At 41.9% G+C, this 14767-nt stretch overlaps 1 protein-coding gene across 2 annotated transcripts in view; it reads right to left on the reverse strand.

Moving 5' to 3' along the window:
* The window catches only part of LOC109866991 (inositol 1,4,5-trisphosphate receptor type 2), a 151913-nt gene that overhangs the window by 70969 nt on the left and 66177 nt on the right, over positions 1-14767 (reverse strand). The gene's annotated exons all lie outside the window — the stretch shown is intronic.

A 14767-nucleotide genomic window follows, 5' to 3' on the forward strand; every position in this document is an offset into this window, starting at 1 on the left:
TCATATCATAACATTGTTGTTATGAAATGCAGGCAATGTCCAAAAACCAAACAGAAACCAAATGAAATCTGACTGAACATCCTGCCCATCCATATCACCTAGTTGTGAGACAATGAGAGGGGAAAAAAATCAATGCCCCTAAAATCTCTTCCTGTTTGGGCATGAAACCTATAGCAACACACCAGCAACGTTACACCAACATTACAGCCATCAGAGCGGCTGTGAGGGAGTCTACAACACGATGATGGGAGCAGTCAGGGATAAGTGCTGTCGTTGCTCCCTGGACAAGAGGACCCGAGAGTGACTCGTCTCTCTTCACTCTATGCAAACGCTTACATCATCTTAGTCTTCATCCATCTCTCTACCTTCCTATCTTTTCTGTCTCTCTCTCTACCTTCTTCCTCAGCGGACCCTGCCTGCACCCCACTCTCTAGCTGTAGTCCTGCAGAACTCCGCCTCCTTTCACGTGGCAGACGGGCAGCCCGTTCTCTGCCAGCTTCACTATTATACCGACAATGGAAACATTTTCTCATTTTAAAGTGTTTTCCGCTCAACCTATTGTTGTCCCAGTCCTGTATAGCCAAGCACGAGTTCACCGGCATATACATCCTCATAGCTCTGATAGTCAACTCCATCAACCCCTTAGGGGAAGAATCGAATGGACCTGGAACTCAAGGTTAGCATGCCTCTCCACCCACCCACCCACCCACACTATTCCTTATATTGTCTCAAAGCTCATTGTCATACTCCTTGCTACCGTTTTAAATTCTTTCTCCCACAAAGAGGTCAGGCAGCAAAACAACTTAACAGCTTCATGTGAGAGCAATTGGTGAGATGTGATTTTTAGACAAATAGCAGAATGAGCGCATAAACAAAGCATTCCTCCAATGGCTGACCCTTTGCCAGCAAGTTCATTTCGGAAGTGCCGCATGTGATTCGCTAACATTGTTAGATAGGTTCACGGCATAGGGTTTGTTTTTGTCAGTAGGACTGTGTGATGACCAGCGGTTATAATGGTAGGGCACCAAGCACAAAACACCCCTATCGTTGCACGCACACACATTCTGAATGTTCTTATTTCAAAGTTCAGCTCCAATTAAAAGCACAGTAAACTGCATCTAAATTATGTTGAGAATGATGAGTTCCCTTTTTTCAAAGATGGAAGCCCGAGTCCGTATTCAAGAATCTCATAGTAGGAGTGCTGATTTGGGATCAGTTTTAACTTTTAGATCTTAATGAATGAGATTACATGGCCAAGGGGGACCTGATCCTAGCTCAGTACCCTTACTTTGAATACAGTCCCTGCAGAACTCAAGCCACTTATCCATCCATTCACAACTTCTCCTCCATAGATTTGAGAATACTTGGAATAGGAAGTGTTTTCAGGTAGCCTGAGAGGCAATTGAGAGGCATCTCTACAGCATGGTTTCTTGAAGTATGGGTCGGGACCCAAAGTTGGCCCTGGGTGAGAGGTGGGTCGCGAGTTATGAGAACACATCTATAATCATGCACTATTTCATAATTTGGAAGATCATTTGGGTCATGGGAGGACAGTCCATTTCTCATTAAGGTCTCGAGCTTAACAGTTTAAGAATACCTGCTCTACAGGAGACCCCCTGTGCCTGCTGAGTCCTGGGCGAGACAGGTAAACATGTGCTGGTCCATCACCATGGAGACCACAGACCTCAAGTCAGAGAATGATCGAGAATTGAGGGGGAAACCCCAGCCAAAAGAAACACACACACTAGAAAAACAGACAAAAGCAAATGCCCAAAAAGCGCACACACTTAAACACCCATCTCTGAAGCCCTTTAAAAGGGTGACATTTTCTCCTCACAAAGACAGAACACTTAGTGTCAGACTATGTGTCAGGGAGAGTCTAGGTTAGGGCCAGTCAGGGGTTAAGGCCTGTCTGGTATCAGTGACTGAGCCAACGCTGCCCTGGCTGGCTGCATGTGAATGAGCAGATGAGTGGAGGGATGAAGCTAAGCCATTTTACACTGCGAGACACATCGTGCTTGTGCCTGTGTGTACAACACCTTGCAAAAGTATTTAGACCCCTTCGATTTCTTCACATTTTATTGTGTTAAAGTGGGATACAATATTTCATTTTTTGTCAACAATCTAAACACAATACTCTGTCAAAGTGGAAGAAAAATGCAATAACTAAAATAGTCTTTGCATAAGTGTTCAGCTCCATGAGTCAATACGTGTTAGAAACATCTTTGGCATCTTTCTGGGCATGTCTCTAAGAGCTTTGCACACCTGGGTTGTGCAATATGTACCCATTACTCTTTTAAAAATTCTTCAAGCTCTTTCAAGATGTTGGCAATCATGGCTAGACAGAAATGTTCAAGTCTTGATTTTCTAGCAGAATTAAGTAAAAACTGTACCTTGGAACATTCAGTCTTCTAGGTATGTAAAAACAGTGTAGATTTAGCTTTGTGTTGTTGGTTTTTGTCCTGCTGAGAGGTGAATTCCTCTCCCAGTCTCTGGTGTAAATCAGACTAAAGCGGGTTTTCGCCAGTGCTTAGCTACATCTCGTTTATTTTTATCCTGAAAGACTCATACCCATACCATGATGAAACCACAACAATGCTTAAAATGAGGCAGTTACTCAGTGATGTGTTATGTTGGATTTGCCTCAAACACAATGCTTTGCATGTATCTGGGTGGATTAATACATAATCCACTTAATTTCAGTGCTGCTTTTCACCTTGTTGATCATAATATACTGTTGATGAAATTGTGTCTATGGATTTCATAACACCTCACTAAGATGGTTATTGGTGTTTTTAAATCACTGATGAAGGATTTTGAGACTGATTCCCTGACCTGTCAATGTTTTTAATTTGCTGTTTTATGATGTTGTTATACTCTTGTGAATTCTATGGTTTTTACTAGATTACTTGTAGTTTTTCATGTTGTCTGTCTGTAATTGTCTTGACTTGGTGCTGCCGATCTTGGCCAGGATGCTCTTAAAAAGAGATTTCAAATCTCAATGAGGCCTTCCGGGTTGAATAAAGGTTAAATAAATACAATTAAAATAAACAGTTCTGCATTCTGTTGACAAGATAGTTTAAATTCATAAATGATGCCTATGCGAAACCTCAATCTGTATGCTGTGGTGTCCCATAAGGCAGTTGCCTAGGACCTCTTATGTACGCTATCCATGATAAACTGGATATGGTCAAAGACAAACACTCTCGAAACACACAGAGCAGAACCAAGCCCACCAAAACCCAAATTAGATTGTAGCTTCAGGGCAGTAAAGTCCTGGAACTCCCTGACAGAAGGGGGGGGGGGGGGTGTAACTGGTAATATGTATACTGTGGGTAATAGGAATGTGGCTTTTGTTTGTATTTTTGTGCTTTTACTTTTTTCTTTTGTTGGTCTTCTAGTTTCTGTATGTTTTTTTACATTTCTTAAGGACTCTTGGAAGACTAGCCCTGAGGCTAAAAGAGATCCTAATCAAACTAAAATCAGAGATATTTTTGTATTTTATAATATACAGTACCAGTCAAAAGTTTGGACACACCGACTCATTCAAGGGATTTTTCATTATATTTACTATTTTCTACATTGAAGAACAATAGTGAAGACATCAAACTATGGAATCATTTAGTAGCCCCAAAAAAGTGTTGAACAAATTGACTGACCTTCATGTCTTAATGTTATGGACTGTCGTTTCTCTTTGTTTATTTCTGCTGTTCTTGCCATAATATGGATATGGACTTGGTCTTTTACCAAATAGGGCTATATTCTGTATACCACCCCTACATTGTCACAACACAACTGATTGGCTCAAACACATTAAGGAGAAAAGAAATTCCAAAAATTACATGTTTGGGTTACTACATGATTCATGATTCCATGTGTGTTATTTCATAGTTTTGATGTCTTTACTATTATTCTACAATGTAGAAAATAGTAAAAATAAACCCCTTGAATGAGTAGGTGTGTCCAAACTTTTGACTAGTACTGTGTGTGTACACACACACACACACACACACACACAGTTAAAGTCGGAAGTTTACATACACTCAGGTTGGAGTCATTAAACCTCATTTTTCAACCACTACACAAATTTGTCAGCAAACTATAGTTTTGGCAAGACGGTTAGGACGGCCCATGTTCTGAATTCTGTCGCAGTACATTTCAAAAGGGCTGAACAAATAATTATATTGACTATGTCTGTCCTAGCTCGCTCAGTAATGTCTTAATCAAAATTACAGATTGCCTCTTATCCGGTCGTCAACCCCTTATGTCATATCGTTTCTACATCTCAATTGTCAATAGAAACCACATTTATTCAAGCAAGTCAGCCATATCAGCTGTCTTTTTAAAAGGCAGTAAATAAGATTGCCAGACAATGCTCCGCTGATAGCCAGGTGTAGCAGCAGTAGGGTTTTTGGACTGCTGTTGGGACAGCTTTATGTAGGCTCTAACAGTTTGTGGGCACCATTATAGTGCAATTAATATATTGTTTAGTGGATGTTCTGGTATTTATCAACATTTTGGGGGGGAGTTTGCTCCACCAAAACGTACAGTTGAAGTCGGAAGTTTACATTGGAGTCATTAAAACTTGTTTTTCAACCACTCCACAAATTTCTTGTTAACTTCATATGGCTGCAGGGGCAGTATTGAGTAGCTTGGATGAAAAGGTGCCCATTATAAACAGCCAGCTCCTCAGTCTCAGTTGCTAATATATGCATATTATTATTAGTATTGGATAGAAAACTCTAAAGTTTCCAAAACTGTCAAAATATTGTCTGTGAGTATAACAGAACTGATATTGCAGATGAAATCCTGAGGAAAATCAAAACAGGAAGTGGCTTCTATTTTGAAAACTCTATGTTCCATAGCCTCCCTTTGCTAGATTTAAAGGGATATGAACCAGATTCCTTTTCCTATCGCTCCCTCAAGCTGTTAGTCTTCAGACATAGTTTCAGGCTTTTATTTTGAAAAATGAGCCAGAACGATAACATCGCGTCAAGTGGTCACATGAGTTTTGCTTGAGCAACAGAATTTGGACAGCCATTGTTTTCCCCTCTCCTACTGTGAAATACATTTGCGGTTGATATATTATTGATTATATATTTTTAAAACAACCTGAGGATTGATTACAAAAAAACGTTTGACATGTTTCTGTGGACATAATGGAAACTGTTTGCAATTTGTCTGCATTGTCGTGACAGCTCTTTCCTGTGGATTTCTGAACGTAACGCGACAAACAAACAGAGGTATTTTGGATATAAAAATCATCTTTATGGAACAAAGGAACATTTGTTGTGTAACTGGGTGTCTAGTGAGTGAAAACATCTGAAGATCAAAGGTAAACGATTAATTTGATTGCTTTTCTGATTTTTGTGACCGAGCTACTTGATGCTAAGTGTACTTAATGTTTTATCGTGCGATCGATAAACTTACAAAGGCTTGGATTGCTTTCGCTGTAAAGAATCATTTCAAAATCTGACACGACAGGTGGATTAACAAAAGGCTAAGCTGTGTTTTCCTATATTGCACTTGTGATTTCATGAATATAAATATTTCTAGTAATATTTATTGTATGTAGCGCTATGCTATTCAGAGGTTGTTGATGACACTTATCCCGATAGGGGGATTGCAGCCATAACAGGTTTAACAAACTATAGTTTGGACATCTACTTTGTGCATGACACAAGTCATTTTTCCAAAAATTGTTTACAGAGATTATTTCACTTATAATTCACTGTATCACAATTCCAGTGGGTCAGAAGTTTACATTCACTAAGTTGACTGTGCCTTTAAACAGCTTGGACAATTCCAAAAAATGATGTCATGATGGCAATTTCCAACCCCCTGAAGGTACCACATTCATCTACAAACAATAGTACGCAAGAATAAACAACATGGGACCACGCAGCCATCATACCGCTCAGGAAGGAGACGCGTTCTGTATCCTAGAGATGAATGTACTTGAGCGAAAAGTGCAAATCAATCCCAGAACAACAGCAAAGGACCTTGTGAAGATGCTGTAGGAAACGGGTACGAAAGTATCTATATCCACAGTAAAACGAGTCCTACATCGACATAACCTGAAAGGCCACTCAGCAAGGAAGATGTCACTACTCCAAAACCGACATAAAAAAGCCAGACTACGGTTTGCAACTGCACATGGAGAGAAAGATCCAACTTTTTAGAGAAATGCCCTATGGTCTGAAGAAACAAAAATGGAAGTGTTTGGCCATAATGACCATTGATATGTTTTGAGGAAAAAGGGGGATGCATTGAAGGCTGAAGAACACCATCCCGATGTTACAGATACAGGTATCCTGTCTATGTATCCTGTGTGTGTGTATTTCTTTTCTCTCCTTCTCCCCTCCTCACAGATGGCAATCATCATTCCCCAATCAGTCACCATGCAGTCATCAGAAGACACACCTCCTCCTGTTTCCATTACCCAATCACATCCCCTTTCCCTTGGTTTAAAAACCCATTCAGTCGTTTCCTCTGAAGCTCAATCTCTTTGTCATTCAATCTCTCTGTGTCTCTCTCTCGTTATTGAGCTCTGTTTTGGTTTTTGCACCTACAGTGGGGCAAAAAAGTATTTAGTCAGCCACCAATTGTGCAAGTTCTCCCACTTAAAAAGATGAGGCCTGTAATTTTCATCATAGGTACACTTCAACTATGACAGACAAAATTTGATTTGAAAAAATCCAGAAAATCACATTGTAGGATTTTTTATACATTTATTTGCAAATTATGGTGGAAAATAAGTATTTGGTCACCTACAAACAAGCAAGATTTCTGGCTCTCACAGACCTGTAACTTCTTCTTTAAGAGGCTCCTCTGTCCTCCACTCGTTACCTGTATTACACCTGTTTGAACTTGTTATCAGTATAAAAGACACCTGTCCACAACCTCAAACAGTCACACTCCAAACTCCACTATGGCCAAGAGCTGCCAAAGGACACCAGAAACAAAATTGTAGACCTGCACCAGGCTGGGAAGACTGAATCTGCAATAGGTAAGCAGCTTGGTTTGAAGAAATCAACTATGGGAGCAATTATTAGGAAATGGAAGACATACAAGACCACTGATAATCTCCCTCGATCTGGGGCTCCACGCAAGATCTTACCCCGTGGGGTCAAAATGATCACAAGAACGGTGAGCAAAAATCCCTGAACCACACGGGGGGATAGGCTACTGTTCTTCGTGCCTATGAGCTTGTGCCTGAGGCATATTGACAGCGATTTAGGTCTCATAAGAAGTATTCTAGTAAGACTTATGTGGAATTTGCTAGAGACAAGGGAAATCTGTTTGATAAATGGCATGCTGCTAGTAAAGTAACTGACTTCAACTCTCTCCGGGAGTTAATCTTGTTGGAAGAGTTTAAAAATGACTTACCCGAACGCATTGTAGTTTACCTAAACGAACAGAAAGTATCCTCCCTGTCAAAAGAGTCTGTGTTGGCAGACGAGTGTGTTGACGCACAAGAGTGTGCTTTCTCATACTGAGAGTAGAGCCCGAGTTGCCTACTTTTAGCCTTAGTCGGCCAGTAGTAAATCAACCACGCCAGAAAAATGAGCGTCCCTGTTTCTATTGTCATAAGGTGGGACATAAGATTAATAATTGCTTCCTGCTTAAACGCAAACAAGGGATGCCTCTTCGTGCCATGCCGCCAACAGGTGTTGGGCTAATTTGTACGGCTGTGAGGTCTGAAACGAAACAGGTGCCTCAGGGAAAATGTAGTTTGAAAGTCCCAGTGCTGCTGTTACTGCTGTTATGAACCGTTCATTTCAGGGGTTTGTGTCCCTAACGAATGACGACACGTCTCAGTGTCCGGTTAAAATCCTTAGAGATACTGGAGCGGCGCAGTCATTTATATTGTCTGATGTGTTTCCTTTATCCGACGATACATACTGTGGTTCCAGTGTGTTAGTTCAGGGTATTGAAATGGGTTTTGTCCCAGTGCCATTGCACTTTGTGAAAGTACACAGAGTTAATCAGTGGAATATTCAGAGTGGGGGTACGTCCTATGTTGCCAGTAAAAGGTGTGACCTTTATAATGGGTAACGATATTGCCAGAGGGAAGGTAGTACCTGTATTGGAAGTAATGGATAAAAGTGACCACTCTCTCTCTCCAATGAGCTGGCACAGAGTTATCCACATGTGTTCCCCGCTTGTGCGCTCACTCGTGCTCAGGCACGACAAGAGGGTGATGAGATAGATTTGTCGAACACTGTTCTGTTCAAAGAGGTTGATCAAGAGGATGGGTTGTGTGCTACCTCTGGGAAGCTGAAAGCCTCTGAGAAACAGCCCAGGGAAGAATCGAAGTATGGTGAACTTATTGCTGATGCAATACAGTTACCAGTCACTCATGAGCAGCTGATCGCTAACCAAAAGGTTGACAACAAGGTTGCTAAATGTTTTTCTAGTGTTGTCTCAATGGAAGATGTAAAGAAGAACGTGGCTTACTTCATTGATGGTAATCTCCTCATGCGTAAATGGACATCCCATGTAGACGTGGACGGAGATTGGAATGCTATTTACCAAATAGTGATTCCTACAGCCTTTCAACAAAATGTGTTATCCCTTGCTCATGATGACCAGTTGTCTGGTCATTTAGGAATCACCAAGACTTATGATCGGATCCTTCAATATTTCTTTTGGCCAGGTTTAAAACAAGATGTGGCTCAGTTCTGTCGGACATGTCACACGTCAGATAACAGGAAAACCAAATCAGGTTATTCCTCCCACTCCTCTTTGTCCAATACCTGTCATAGGTGAACCATTCGAACATGTGGTGGTTGATTGTGTCGGACCGTTACCGAAGACAAAATCGGGTAACCAGTTTTTGTTAGCGATTATGTGTATGGCAACAAGATAACCCGAGGCCATTCCTCTGCAAAGGATTAGAGCTCCGGTGGCGAGTAAAGCCTTAATTCAATTCTTCGACATTTGGGTTACCTAAGGTGGTACAAAGTTATCAAGGTACCAATTTCCTATCAAAGCTCTTCAAGCAGGTGTTAAAATCCTTGTCAATTACACCGTGTGTCAAGCGCCTATCACCCAGAGTCTCAGGGTGCGCTTGAAAGATGGCATCAGACACTGAAGTCTATGCTACGTAAATATTGTGTGGAATCTGAGAAAGATTGGGATGAGAGAGTTCCTCTAGTTTTGTTTGCTGCTCGTGAAACTGTACAGGAGTCCCTAGGGTTCAGCCCGGCTGAACTAGTCACACAGTGAGAGGACCAATGAAAGTCCTTAAAGAACAGTTGTTGTCCCAAGAGTTGTGTACAGGAGATGAGAATGGGATGGACTACATTAGTCGCTTTCGTGAGCGCCTACACCAAGCCTGTGCTCTCGCAAAGGAAGCTCTGTCTTCCTCACAGAGGAGTATGAAAAGACACTATGATAAAGAGTCTGTTTCTCATCCACTACAGCCAGGTGACCAAGTACTGGTGTTATTGCCTGTTCCAGGATCTTCACAGCTCATTTCTCTGGTCCTTATTTAATTGAAAATAAATTAAGTGAAACTGATTATGTGCTTCAAACTCCTGATAGAAAACGCCAATCTCGTGTGTGCCACATTAACATGTTGAAAGCATATCACCCCCAACCCATCACCCAGTTAGATAGTCCAAAAACAGCAAAAGGTACTGCTGTCTCTTCTGCTTCTATTGCTATGATAGTGGACTGTCATATTGATGTTGATGTTGATGGATTGGAGTTGCGGAATACTCAGTAGCAGTGTGTTAGATTGCCCAACTCAGAAGTACTGCTGTTTATCCAATCAGGACTGGTTCATTTAACGGACGGACAGGCCGACGATATTGAGAGGCTACACAGTTTTCCATGTCTCTAATGACGTTCCTACTCGTACAAATGTGTTGGAGCATGACATTAATGTTGGAAATGCTGCCCCTATCAAGCGGAGAGGACGAGGACGAGAGGGATGAAGTGAAATATTTGTTGGAGAATGACCTGGCTACGCCAAGTTCCAGCCCTTGGAGTTCTCCTTGCATTCTGTTTCCTAAACCTGATGGTACGTCCAGGTTATGTACGGATTATCGAAAGGTAAATTCTGTCACAATGCCAGATTTGTTCCCGTTACCCAGACTGGACGACTGTATTGTCACGGTTGGTGCTGCTAATTATGTAACTAAGTTGGACCTCTTAAAAGGTTACTGGCAGGTTCCGTTAACCTCACATGCTTCTGAGATTTCTGCCTTTGTAACCCCAGACAACTTCCTACAGTACTCAGTCATGGCTTTTGGGATGAAAACTGCACCAGCCACTTCCCATGACTGGTTAACTCTGTTTTAGCTGGTGTTCCCAGTTGTAGTGCATATCTTGATGATCTAGTAATTTATTTGTCTGAGTGGTCAGATCATGTTGACTCTCTAATGGTAGTATGTGAATGTTTGGCATCTGCTTCTCTAACCATGAACTTGGCAAAGTGCGAGTTTGGGAAGGCTACTGTGACCTATCTCGGCAAAGAGGTCGGCCATGGACACGTGTGCCCTGTTGATGCCAAGGTCTTGGCTATAACTGCATTCCCCGCACCTACCACCAAACGAGAGCAACACCGCTTTTTAGGGATGGTTGGCTACTCCAGTAGTTTTTGTAAAAATGTCTCTGCGGTAGTTGCTCCATTGACCGCCATATTAAAGGTTCTGATAATGTGTTCGCAGATACTGTGTCTCGTGTGTAAAAATAATGATTTTTGTATGTTTTCTAAGGTTGACTGTTGTTGATATTGTTGATATGTTTTGTAATACTGTGGTCGCAATCCCCATGGGTTTCCCCATGGGTTGTTCTTTTTGGGAGTGTTACAGATACAGGTATCCTGTGTGTATCTATTTATTTTCTCTCCTTCTCCCATCCTCACAGGTGGCAATCATCATTTTCCAATCAGTCATCAATCAGAAGACATACTTCCCTCCTCCTTCTGTTCCCATTACCCAATCACATCCCCTTTTCCTTGGTTTAAAAACCCATTCAGTTGTTTCCTCTGAAGCTCAATCTCTTTGTCATTCAATCTCTCTGTGTCTCACACTCTCTCGTTATTGAGCTCTCTTTTGGTTTTTGCACCTACATGTCACTTTGTCCCAACCTGTGAGTATTGTTATTTTGTTATGGTGTTTGTTTGATGGTGGGAAAAGGGGGTACTAAGACAAGTCGCCCATGGGCATACACTACCCGTAGGACTACTTTGTCTAAGAACACTAGGTAGAACTGGGCGGACCACCCACTATTTTTGGTTAGCTATATTGAAGTAGGCTAATAAACCCTGAGTGTTTGACGGTAGATATTAGTTGTCTGTGGTTATTTGGTTCTCACCATTACTTTGTCACCATTACACTTTGCATGAGTTATGTTACGGGTCTCGATACCAAGTCAAAATATTGGAGTTGCCATCACAAAGCCCTGCCCTCAATCCTATAGAAAATGTGTGGGCAGAAAAAAAAAGCGTAGGCCTCCTTGCTCGCACACAAACCTGACTCAGTTACACCAGCTCTGTCAGGAGAAATAGGCCAAAATTCACCCAACTTATTGTGGGAAGCTCGTGGAAGGCTACCTGAAACGTTTGACCCAAGTTAAACAATTTAAAGGCAATACTACCAAGTACTAATTGAGTGTATGTAAACTTCTGACTCACTGGGAATGTGATGAAAGAAATAATAGCTGAAATAAATCACGACTATTTTTCTGACATTTCACATTCTTAAAATAAAGTGGTGATACTAACTGACCTAAGACAGGGAATTTTTACTAGGATTAAATGTCAGGAATTGTGAAACTGAGTTTAAATGTATTTGCCTAAGATGTATGTAAACTTCAACTGTACTGATTACCTCTATTTTATACTTCAGTCTATTTAAGCAAATCCTTTATACTTTTTCTGAAAACTGCACTGTTGTTTAAGTAATCATTTCACTGTACGGTCTACACCTGTTGTATTCGGCACGTGACAAATAACATTTGATCCAATCCGATTTGCTCTTCATGGACTATCATTTGTTTTTCAATGGGACAATGACCCAACACCTCCAGGCTGTGAAAGGGCTATTTGACCAAGAAGGAGAGCAATCGAGTGGGGCATCAGATGACCTGGCCTCCACAATCACCCGAACTCAACCCAATTAAGATGGTTTGGGATGAGTTGTGGACCGCAGAGTGAAGGAAAAGCAGCCAATAAGTGCTCAGCATATCCGGAAACTCCTTCAAGGCTGTTTAAAAAGCCTTCGAGGTGAAACTGTTTGAGAGAATGCCAATAGTGTGCAAAGCTTTCATCAAGGCAAAGGGTGGCTACTTTGAAGAATAGAAAATATATTTTGATATGTTTAACACTTCTTTGGTTACTACATGATTCCATGTGTTATTTCATAGTTTTGATGTCTTCACTATTATTCTACAATGTAGAAAATTGTAAAACAAAGAAAAACCCTTGAATGAGTAGGTGTGTCCAAACTTTTGACTGGTACTATGTACAGTGCCTTGCAAAACTATTCATCCCCCTTGGTGTTTTTCCTATTTTCTTGCATTACAACCTGTAATTTAAATTGATTTTTATTTGGATTTTATGTAATGGACATAAACAAAATAGTCCAAATTGGTGAAGTGACATAACTAATAATAATATAAATATCAGAAAATAAAAAACAGAAAAGTGGTGTGTGCATATGTATTCACCCCCTTTGCTATGAAGCAACTAAATAAGATCTGGTGCAACCAATTGCCTTCAGAAGTTACATAATTAGTTAAATAAAGTCCACCTGTGTGCCACATGATCCCAGTATACACACACTGCTCAAAAAAATAAAAGGGAACACTAAAATAACATCCTAGATCTGAATGAATGAAATATTCTTATTAAATTACTTTCTTCTTTACATAGTTGAATGTGCTGACAACAAAATCACACAAAAATTATCAATGGAAATCAAATGTATCAACCCAAGGAGGTCTGGATTTGGAGTCACACACCTGGACCTGGACTAAAGCATCCTCCTACTCCTGGACAGTCTGTGGTGCAACGTGGCTTTGGTGGATGGAGCGAGACATGATGTCCCAGATGTGCTCAATTGGATTCAGGTCTGAGGCATCAATGCCTTCCTCTTGCAGGAACTGCTGACACACTCCAGCCACATGAGGTCTAGCATTGTCTTGCATTAGGAGGAACCCAGGGCCAACCGCACCAGCATATGGTCTCACAAGGGGTCTGAGGATCTCATCTCGGTACCTAATGGCAGTCAGGCTACCTCTGGCGAGCACATGGAGGGCTGTGCGGCCCCCCCAAAGAAATGCCACCCCACACCATGACTGACCCACTGCCAAACCGGTCATGCTGGAGGATGTTGAAGGCAGCAGAACGTTCTCCACCGCGTCTCCAGACTCTGTCATGTCTGTCACATGTGCTCAGTGTGAACATGCTTTCATCTGTGAAGAGCACAGGGTGTCAGTGGCGAATTTGCCAATCTTGGTGTTCTCTGGCAAATGCCAAACGTCCTACACGGTGTTGGGCTGTAAGCACAACCCCCACCTGTGGACGTCGGTCCCTCATACCACCCTCATGGAGTCGGTTTCTGACCGTTTGAGCAGACACATGCACATTTGTGGCCTGCTGGAGGTCATTTTGCAGGGCTCTGGCAGTGCTCCTCCTGCTCCTCCTTGCACAAAGGCGGAGGAAGCGGTCCTGCTGCTGGGTTGTTGCCCTCCTACGGCCTCCTCCACGTCTCCTGATGTACTGGCCTGTCTCCTGGTAGCGCCTCCATGCTCTGGACACTACGCTGACAGACACAGCAAGCCTTCTTGCCACAGCTCGCATTGATGTTCCATCCTGGATGAGCTGCACTACCTGAGCCACTTGTGTGGGTTGTGGACTCCGTCTCATGCTACCACTAGAGTGAAAGCACCGCCAGCATTCAAAAGTGACCAAAACATCAGCCAGGAAGCATAGGAACTGAGAAGTGGTCTGTGGTCACCACCTGCAGAACCACTCCTTTATTGGGGGTGTCTTCCTAATTTCCTATAATTTCCACCTGTTGTCTATTCCATTTGCACAACAGCATGTGAAAATTATTGTCAATCAGTGTTGCTTCCTAAGTGGACAGTTTGATTTCACAGACGTGTGATTAACTTGGAGTTACATTGTGTTGTTTAAGTGTTCCCTTTATTTTTTTGAGCAGTGTATATACACACCTGTTCTGAAAGGCCCCAGTGTCTGCAACACCACTTAGCAAGTGACACCATGAAGACTAAGGAGCTCTCAAAAACAAAATCAGGGATAAAGTTGTGGAGAAGTACAGATCAGGGTTGGGTTATAAAAACAATATCAGAAACTACGAACATCTCACGGAGCACCATTAAATCCATTATTAAAAAATGGAAAGAATATGGCACCACAACAAACCTGCCAAGAGAGGGCCGCCCACCAAAACTCAAGGACCAGGCAAGGGGGGCATTAATCAGAGAGGCAACAAAGAGACCCAAGATAACCCTTAAGGAGCTGCAAAGGTCCACAGCGGAGACTGGATTATCTGTCCATAAGACCACTTTAAGCTATACACTCCACAGAGCTGGGCTTTACGGAAGAGTGTCCAGAAAAAAAGCCATTGCTTAAAGAAAAAAATATGCAAACATGTTTGGTGTTTGCCAAAAGGTATGTGGGAGACTGCCCAAACATATGGAAGAAGGTATGCTGGTCAGATGAGACTAAAATTTTGCTTTTTGGCCATCAAGGAAACCGCTATGTCTGGCACAAACCCAACACCTCTCA

Source organism: Oncorhynchus kisutch, linkage group LG22 (assembly GCF_002021735.2).
Source record: "Oncorhynchus kisutch isolate 150728-3 linkage group LG22, Okis_V2, whole genome shotgun sequence".
Classification (NCBI taxonomy): Eukaryota; Metazoa; Chordata; class Actinopteri; order Salmoniformes; family Salmonidae; genus Oncorhynchus; species Oncorhynchus kisutch.